At 35.7% G+C, this 10,148-nt stretch overlaps 1 non-coding gene across 1 annotated transcript; it reads right to left on the minus strand.

Moving 5' to 3' along the window:
* Positions 1–7,417: 7,417 nt before the first annotated feature.
* On the minus strand, positions 7,418–7,524 carry LOC131182579 (small nucleolar RNA R71). The gene has a single exon (XR_009150843.1). It is a non-coding gene; the product is annotated as a small nucleolar RNA R71 (small nucleolar RNA).
* Positions 7,525–10,148: the final 2,624 nt, after the last annotated feature.

Genomic DNA, 10,148 nt, shown 5'->3' on the forward strand with positions numbered 1-10,148 from the left:
TTTAATGACATCATAATGATGTCATAATTCAAATTTCTTTCATTTTCTTTCCTTTTTTTGTCTAATTAATTTCAATTTAATTTTTAGCAATATTTATTCATATTTTGTGTCATAATAATTATTTACTTAACTAGACAAGTCGGCCAAAAATCACCTCTGAGGGTAAAATGACCAAAATGCCCTTCGTTTGGCTTAACAGACCAAAATTGTCTGTACCGATTGAAAAATTTTCCTAAGCATTTTCTTGGAATTCTAATGCCATAGGAGCCTCAATAACCCTTCTCTGGAGTTCCAAAAATTATTTTATGAATTTTCCCTCGGGTTTAGGGCTCCTAGTTGCGAGAACCGCAACTTTCCACTAGGTTACCCATCGCTAGGGCATCGGCTCATTTAACTTAGTTATATTTTATTTCTAAAATTTTTCCTAAATTTTTCTTGTTAATATTTGAGTTAATTATGATTCCTCACTTCAGTTTAAATATTTTTCTGGACGTTCTAGCTGTCCGGACTGACACTGGTCACTGGAACAGTAGAATATATGGAGTTGCTACAGGGAGGGTGTTACATAAGCTAAATAGCAACTTTGTTTGTTTAGAATACCAAATATAATGAAAGAAATTTAAATTAAGCTAATTTAAACTAACTAAAGCTGTTGAGAATAAAAGAAGGCAAAGCAATAAACTTAATTTTAGAAAACAATTCATGATAACAATTTCAAAAATAGGATTTCACACTTCAACCTTTTATAGATGTAACTTTACCTATTCAACAAATTGAGAATTGTTAAATTAATGGAAATTAACCCTAAGATATCTTAAGTCCTCTCTCAATGCACCTAAGGCATATTTTAATTAACCTAAACCCTACTTTCATAGCGATCAATCTTAATTAAAACTCTTTAAGTTCTTTAATTAATTATGGAACTTCATAAAGGATTTTAGCCTATCTCTAGGTGAGATTTGCTAGGTTCAAAATCCTAATTTCTAATACTAATCTTCACATTTCAGTTCTTCAATTAGTATCTTATATCATAACTAAGTAGATACCAACACATAGTATGCATTAAGAACACAAAAGATTGAATCAAAGAATAAAACTTAGATTTATTAAATAACTTTAGTATATATCCATAACAAAATTTGAGAGTGCTACTTCCCTAACCTTAGAATTAAACAAACTACTCATTCATGGTGAGTTTAACCAACATAATAAAATTAAAATATAAAAGAACATAAAACAATCTAAAGAAATAGAACAAAAGAACCCATAATAAAGATTTATAGCCTTGGACTTTTGGAACTTCAATTGAAAATCCTTTTCCTTGAGCTTTGATGCAATATCTCTCCAAATTGCTTAGAAAACTAAGGTTGAAAGTAAAGCGAATTCTCTTGCTTGTTTATGTCTTCTAGTATTTATATTAAGTGCTTAAAGGTCTCATTTCAGAGTCCTAAAAGCCTTAGAAGTTTATTCAAAACAAGTGCAGCAGAATCCATGTCACATTGGAAGTCTTATCTAGAGCATTTTACATGGTCCGTGTGGCATTAAACAAATCAAGCCGTGTAAGTTTTTGGACTACTTCATGTTTCTTGTTTAGGGAGAACAAAAGATTACACGGGGCATGGCATGTTACACGTGGTCAACTACACGGCCTGTGTACTTAAGTTCTTCCAGGCTTATTTAGATTCTCTTAGGTAGAAACTTACACAGGGTGGGCTTTTGCTGTACACGACCCGTGTATTTTGTGCAGCATACTTCTTTGACTTTTTTGACTTTTCAACATGCTCAATTGACTTTTATGCCTTGGATATTCATTAAATCACCTAAAAAGATATAAAAAAATATGAAATTAAATAGATATTATCAAAATTAACAAAAATTAATGAAACTAAGTTAAATTCATGAAGTTAACTACATAAATGCTATGAAATGTAATACAAAAGTGCCTTGAAATACCAATATGATACAAGTATATCAAAAGACAAAAGAAAAGATTGAACAAGGCTAGCGAGATGAGGAAAAGGAAGAGAAGAAGGGAAAAAAAAGACAAACTTGGAGAGTGGATCTTTGAGATAGAGAAGCAAGCAATAACAAGTAAGGGATCCTCCTCCCGCTTCTTCTTCTTCTTCTTCTTAGAGAAGTATGCAACAAACAGTAACAGATCCTCCCCTGCTTACTTAAAGAAGCATGCAAAAAGTAAGGGATCCTGTTGCTCCTCCTCCTCTTTATTCTTCTTAGAGAATCATGTAACAACAAGTAAGGGATCCTTCTCCTCCCGCTTAGAGAAGCATGCAATAATAAGTAAGGGATCCTCCTCCTCCTCCTTCTTCTTAGAGAAGCACATAACAATAAGTAAGGGATCTTCCTCATCTTACTTAGAGAAGCACACAATAATAAGTAAGGATCCTCCTCCTCCTGCTTCTTCTTCTTATTCTTATTATTCTTCTTCTTAGAAAATGCAACAATAAGTAATGGATCCTCCTCCTCCGATCCTCCTCCTCCTGTTTCTTGTTGTTGTTGTTATTGGAGAATAGATCTTTAAGATACAGAAGCATGCAATAACAACTAAGGGATCCTCCTCCTCTCGCATCTTCGTCTTCTTCTTCTTATTCTTTTAGAGAGAATTATGTAGCAAATAAGGGATCTTTGAGATAGAGAAGCATGTAATAAGAAGTGAGGGACCTCCTCCTCCTGCTTCTTCCACCTCTTCTTCTTCCTCCTCTTCTTCTTCTAGCAGATATTTGAGATAGAGAAGCTTGCAATAACAAGTAAGGGATCCTCCTCCTCCTACTCTTCTTATTCTTATTCTTATTCTTATTCTTATTCTTATTCTTATTCTTATTCTTATTCTTCTTCTAGTAGATCTTTAAGATAGAGAAGCATGTAACAACAAGTAAGGGATCATCCTCCTTTTACTTCTTCTTCTTTTTTTTTTTTTCTTCTTCTTCTTCTAACAATCTTTGAGATGGAGAAGCATGCAACAACAAGTAAGGGATCATCCTCCTCCTGCTTCTTCTTTTTAAGGTCTAGACTAGCTTAACTCTATGTTGTGACAGTTAAAAAAAAAATTTAGATGGGCTTATTTTTAAAAGCTTTCACTTGACCTCATTCGAGCATGCCTAGACATGCTTGACACCTCACTGTGCCTAGGTGAGGTTGCTTGCCTTTCCTTAGATGAGACACTAGACTTAGAGCTCCATGCGCCTTGCACCTGAGCTGCCCCTTTAATAATAGTGCTTCATAGTATATATATTAATGTTATTTATAGTACAGACAAAGTCTATTACCCATTATTTTCAAGACTTAACGATGGAAAGCTTAAGAATCCAGTGAACACATACTTACAACACTTTCTAGAATTTTCTTTTCTTTTTTATAACATTCTTATGGTGCCCTTTTTAACACCAAAGATACTACATCTTTAACTAACTAGCTCTTCTCCTTATACTTTAACTATAACAAAAATTTCTAATTAACTAAAGCCATAGCAACCAAATAATGTCTAAAAGAGAAAACAATAAATTAAATACTCTAAGAGAAATTACAGCATGGTATACTCACAATAGACAAATGAGTACAAAATTCCCATAATCTTAACATTACTCTAACACAAAGAAGGAGTTTAGGCACTTCAATTTTCTAAATTAAATTTCTATAGTTTTAATTTCAAGCTTCTAACTCTACATATTCAACCTATGATCATTGCTAAAGTTAAAAGAAAGAAATAACTTTAAGATTCAAAAGAAGCAATTAAAGGAGGACACTTACAATTTAAAGGTAAATGAAACCCTAAGTTTATCATTCCTTCTCTTGTTTATCCCAAGTCATCAATCAATACTTTAAAATAGAAATAAGAGCTGCAAGAATAATGAAAAATAAGAAAAGGGAGGAATGGAAAGGAGGGGATAGCCTACCCTCTTCCTAGATGAACATAGTGCCTCGATTTGTTTTTTTCCTTTTCAATTTCTTCCACCAAGTTTTGTAACACCCCTTATCCGATCTACAGTGTAGCCGAGCAAGGAATGCCACATTCTGTGCCGGAGCACCTTATTAAATCTTTCTTTATTCATTATTAATTTTAAGTCCATTTTTACATTTAAATCAATCATTTTTAAACAGAGAAACTGCCAGAGTTTCCTCTGTTTTACTGACATTTGACCTATTACGATAGTTAACTGTTTAAAATTTTATCAATATTCACAATTTCCAACTCATAATCTCATATTCATATCCATATCATCATTTCTATATTCATTCATATCATCAAGCATTTATTTAATTCATTTACAATATATACATAATTGTTTACATAAATGTACTAAAGTATTATACAATTCAGAATTTAAATTACAAGTTTGATATTAAATTACAAAATGTATTATCTATGGGTCGTTGATCTCTGCAAAATGATATGTGGAGGTGACGACAATTACTACTGCAAATAAGTCCCTAAAATCCTTATCTAATCTCTACTGGGCCTTATCTCTAGTACCTACGGGAGAAAAATCTATCGCGCTAAGTATTTCTGCTTAGTAGTGCAATAATAGAATGAAAGTAGAATATACAATAAAAGTAAACATTTTATGTTTATCATAACATAAAAGAGATGCATTTTCAATTAATTATGAGTTATTTCACATTTTATTGATATTTGGAAGCAATTGTTTTATTTGGGATCTTTTCCCTTCATTTGTTCATTATCCAATCCTCTTAACTCTTTTCAATGCCCAAGTAACCTATAACAAAACTGACTGGACTGGATACGTGGGTTTTACTAGCATTGGGCACTCGGTACCTCGGGCTGTTATACTATCGGTCATAAAATGTCTAACCAGTATGCAATATAATGGCATATGAGCCAAAATAATCATAGATGTAGAAAGATCATAACTAACACTGGACACTCGGTGCCTCGAGCCGTCACACCATCAGACATATAAATGTCTATCAGGTATGCAATAAAATCGGGCTTAAAAGCCATAAGCAGTACTGCTAAACTCGTCCTTTCTTAGCATGCCAATCTATCCAACCCATAAGCAAATGTCTAGGCATACATGGGCAATTTAGCATCTTTAGTTATTCAATGTTCATATTATCTCATCATATGTTTCATTCCAATCATAGTGGGAACTGATACACTTGAATTGTATAGATGTTTTTAAGCACATTTGTATACTATCTCATAGCATTTAGGTAAGTAATCTCAAGCATAGTAGTTGATTTCATTAGTTTTTATAATTTCTATTGTCAAGCTCTTAATTCCATGTTTCTGTAGTATTTCAGGTGTTTTGGTGAAGTCCCAGAGCATAGGAGTGCGAAGGGAAGCTTGGAGAGGTCAAAAGACTGAGAATTGCTGCTGATATAAACACGGGTCGTGTAAGCAAAGCCACAGACTTGTGTAAATTTCTGCCAGATGAAAGCCAGAGAGCCAATGGAGGAACAAAAGTACACGGGTCATGTAATTGGACCCGTGTAATCTGTAAGGAGCCGTGTAAATCTCTGCCAGGCACAAGCTTGAAGAATTTCCTGAGAACAAAAGTACACGGGTAGTGTAACCAGGCCCTTGTAGCCAATGCAGACCCGTGTAAGTCTCTGTGCCAATGCAACACTCCACCATTTCGCTCCAGTAAGTTACACAGCTCAGGGCTGTGTAGTGACACATGGGCCGTGTACCATGCGGCAGCCAGTTTTCTAACCCGAATTCCTACTCTTGTGTACACATTCAAATCAAACTCCTAAGGCATTTTGAACTCAAAATGACCTAACCCTAGAATAGCTATTATAAATAGAAGTAAAAAATATCAAGAAAAGGGAGATAAATCTTCTTACAGAGCTTTTTAGGAGTTTTAAAGAGTGCTTGCTTCTGCACTCTCTTCAGCCATCTTGAGGAGAAGAATATCAGTATCAAGGAGGAGCTCTTCAGCCGAAGTTCCACAATATCAACGCAGCAAGCCCTCTTTGGTTCTTTCATTCCATTTCCTTAAACGAATTTTTATTATTTTATTTCTTCTAGATGATTTCTTTTTACTGTCTATACCTTTTTATCATGATGTTTGCTGAACTCACCATGAGTGAGTAGTTTTCATATTCTGGAATTGGGAGATTAATGCTTGTAATCATTATTATGGATAAATATTAAGTTTTATTTATCAGGTTTGAGATTTGTTCTTTGATTTAATTTCTTGTGATCTTAATGCATGCTATGTGTTGGTACCCACTTAGTATTGATTATAGATATTAATTGAAGGACTGAAAGGTGAACATTAATATTAGAAAATCAAGATTTTGAACCTAGGAATTCTGACCTAGACAGAGGCTGATTACCTTTGTAGAATTTCAAAAATTGGTCAAAGACCATAAAGGGTTTTAATTAATTTGATCACCACGAAAGTCAGGTTTAAGTTAATTAAAATACACCCTAGGTGCCTTGAGAGAGGACTTAGGATACTTTAGGATTAATTTCTATGAAGGCAAATAATTCTCAATCCAGTAAATAACCAGGATAACATCCATAGTAAGATTCAAGCATAAAGTATTAATTCCAAAATTGTTTCAAAATAGATTATTTCATTTTAAGTTTATCATTCTAGTGTCTAAAATAAACAACTTTCACTCCCTTATCATTCGATAGCCTAAACAGTCAAAATCACTATGTAGTTTGGTAGTTAATAATCATATTCCTCGTGGGAATGATACTTTACTCATCACTTTATTACTTGTTAGTGATCCGTGAACTTGCGGTAGTTAAAAAACCAGTAAACAAGTTTTTGGCGTCGTTGCTAAGGAATTTGGCTTTAGTAATATCGAGCGATAGGCAATTTAACTGATTTAGGCAATTATATTTATTATCTAATTTTGTTTGATTTGTTTTATTTCTTTTCTTTTCTCTTAGGTGCCTGACCTGGTATATAACCAGAATAAGGCCAGAAGAAGAAATCTTGGACTATGATCCAGAGATAGATAGAACTTTGAGAGCTATCAGGAGGGAAAGGAAACATCAAGAGCACGATCAGGAAAATCTTGAAATACCAACCATAGCCGATAATAATGACAGGCCAAGACTCTTGAGATACTACGGAGCTCCATCTGTCCAAGGATTTCAGCCCAGTGTCACAAGACCCACAGTGGAAGCCAACAACTTTGAGTTAAAACCAGTTGGCTTCAAATGATTCAACAAACCTAGTTTGGAGGTTCACCAACAGAAGATCCACACTATCACCTCCAATGCTTTCTTGCCCTTTGTGACACATTCAAGATGAATGGAGTTTCTGATCAAGCCATAAGACTCAGAGCATTCCCATTCTCCTTTAGAGACAGAGCAAGGAAGTGGTTACTTTCTCAACCAGTTGGAGTGTTCACCACTTGGGAAAACCTCTCACATGCTTTTCTAGCAAGGTATTTCCCACCTACAAAGGCTGTAAGACTGAGGCTTGAGCTCAACACCTTCAGACAAAAGGAAGGTGAATCACTCTATGATGCATGAGAGAGATATAAGGACCTGCAGAGGGAATGTCCACACCATGGCATAGAGGATTGGCTACTAGTGCAAAATTTCTATAATGGGTTACTACCCTCTACAAGGAGCACAGTAGATTTGGCTGCAAAAGGTGACCTAATGGAGAAAATAGTGACACAAGCACTTGAACTTATAGAGAGGGTTGCATATCATAATTATGAGTGGTCAAATGAAAGAGGAACCTCAAGGAGAACAACAGGGGTTCTGGAAGTGGACACCCTAAGCATGATAAATGCTCAATTTGATCAGCTCACAAGGAGGCTTGATAAAATGCAAGCCAATGCTATAGGGATGAATAGTCAATATGAGGACAGCTATGGAGGAGGTTACATGAGTTCAGAATATAACAGCTTCAATGAACCTCCCATAGAATGGATGAACTATGTGAATAATAGAGGAAACTTCAACCAGAGGCAGCCTAACAATCCATATTCAAACACTTACAACCCTGGATGGAGGAAGCACCCAAATTTCTCATGGTCAAACCAACAGAATCAGCCAATAAACAAACAACAGGAGTACAAACCACCAGCAGCCCCTGGATTTCAGAACAGAGGCCAAAACTTTGCACAGCCACCACCATCTCCTCAACCTCAGCAACCTAAACTGAAGATGACCATGGAATCCATGATGGAAGGTTTCCTAGCAGCTCAACAACAACAAAATGAATTGATTAAATAGCTGACTTCTAGAATGGACCAACTTGCTATCCATAACAAAATGCTACAGAATCAAATTGCTCAGTAAGCAAGTTCTTCAAGTAAGGCTGCTGGTAAACTGCCTAGTCAACCAGAGATAAACCTAAGGGAGCATTGTAAGGTAATAACATTGAGGAGTGGGAGAACTCTAGTATAACCAGAGGAAGAACCGACTGAGGAAACCTCAAAAAAATTTAAAAGCTAAGCAGAGAAAAAGGAGGAAGAAGCCAAGAAAAATCAGGAAGAGGAAGCAGGGAGGAAAAAGAAGTTACCAGAGCCATACTAGCCTCCCCTACCTTTTCCTCAGAGATTTCAAAAGGGCAAATTGGACAAGCAGTTTGGGAAGTTTTTAGAAGTTTTACAGAAACTTTATATCAATATTCCTTTCATAGAAGCACTCTCTCAGATGCCATTCTATGCCAAATTTCTTAAGGAAATTCTGTCAAAGAAAAGAAAACTAGAAGACTATAAGACAGTTGCTCTGACAGAGGAATGCAGTGCTATACTACAAAACAAACTGCCTCCAAAGTTGAAAGATCCAGGAAGCTTCTCCATACCCTGTCTCATTGGCAACAAGAAAATAGACAAGGCCCTCTGCGATCTTGGGGCAAGTGTGAGTTTAATGCCTTTATCAATATGCAAAAAACTGGAGATCGAAGAACTGAAGCGCACGACAATTTCACTGTAATTGGCTGATCGATCTATTAAATATCCTATGGGCATACTTAAGAACATCCCCATCAAAGTGGGCAAATTCTTCATTTCAGTAGACTTTATTGTCCTCGAGATGGAAGAAGATGTTCAGATCCCTATCATCTTGGGAAGACCATTCTTAGCAACCGCCAGAGTAATCATAGACGTAAAAAATGGGAGACTAACCCTCAAGGTAGGAGAAGAAGAAGTGGAATTCAACTTGTTCAACACAATGAAACAAAAATTTGAACCTGATGAATGCTTCAAGGTTGACATAATTGACAAACAAGTTGAAGAGGAATTTCATAAGATACATCCTAAAGATCCTCTTGAAGCATGCATTGTGCACAGCCACACAGCAAATAATGAAAACACAGAAATAATAGCCTGTGCACAATAGTTAGCAGCTCATCCACCGCTACCCTTAGCTCATGCTTCCGAGGTGGAGAAATTGAAGGAGGAACAGCCCAAGGGCAAGCTCTAGGAAAACGCCAAACAGGTAGATCTGAAACCTCTCCCCTCCTCACTAGGGTACGCATTTCTGGACTTAAACTCTAAATATCCTGTTATAATCAATGCTAGCCTGTCTAAGATAGAAGAGAAAAAATTGCTAAGAGAACTTAGAACCCATAACAAGGGCACAGGGTATAAAATAGAAGACCTGAAAGGGATTAACCCCTCGATTTGCATGCATAGGATACCCATGGAAGAAAACAGTAAACCCACTATCGAGCACCAAAGATGACTTAACCCAAACATGAAAGAAGTAGTCAAGAAAGAAATTTTGAAACTATTAGATGTAGGTATCATATACCCGATTTCTGATAGTAAATGGGCTAGTCCAGTACATGTAGTTCCTAAGAAGGGTGGGACAACTATTATCCAAAATGCAAATAATGAACTAATCCCTACTAGGGCAATCACTGGTTGGCGAATGTGCATAGATTATAGGAAATTGAGCAGTGCCACCAGAAAAGACAATTTTCCTCTCCCTTTCATTGATCAAATGTTAGAGAGGTTAGCAAAACACTATTACTTATGTTATCTAGATGGGTACTCGGGATTCTTTCAAATTCCTATTCACCCAGAAGACCAAGAAAAGACCATATTCACATACCCTTATGGAATATTTACATATAGAAGGATGCCCTTTGGTCTTTGTAATGCCCCTGCCACTTTCCAAAGATGCATGATGGCTATTTTTTCTAATTATATTGAAAATATCATGGAAGTTTTTATGGATA

The sequence above is a fragment of the Hevea brasiliensis genome, chromosome 8, assembly GCF_030052815.1.
Source record: "Hevea brasiliensis isolate MT/VB/25A 57/8 chromosome 8, ASM3005281v1, whole genome shotgun sequence".
Classification (NCBI taxonomy): Eukaryota; Viridiplantae; Streptophyta; class Magnoliopsida; order Malpighiales; family Euphorbiaceae; genus Hevea; species Hevea brasiliensis.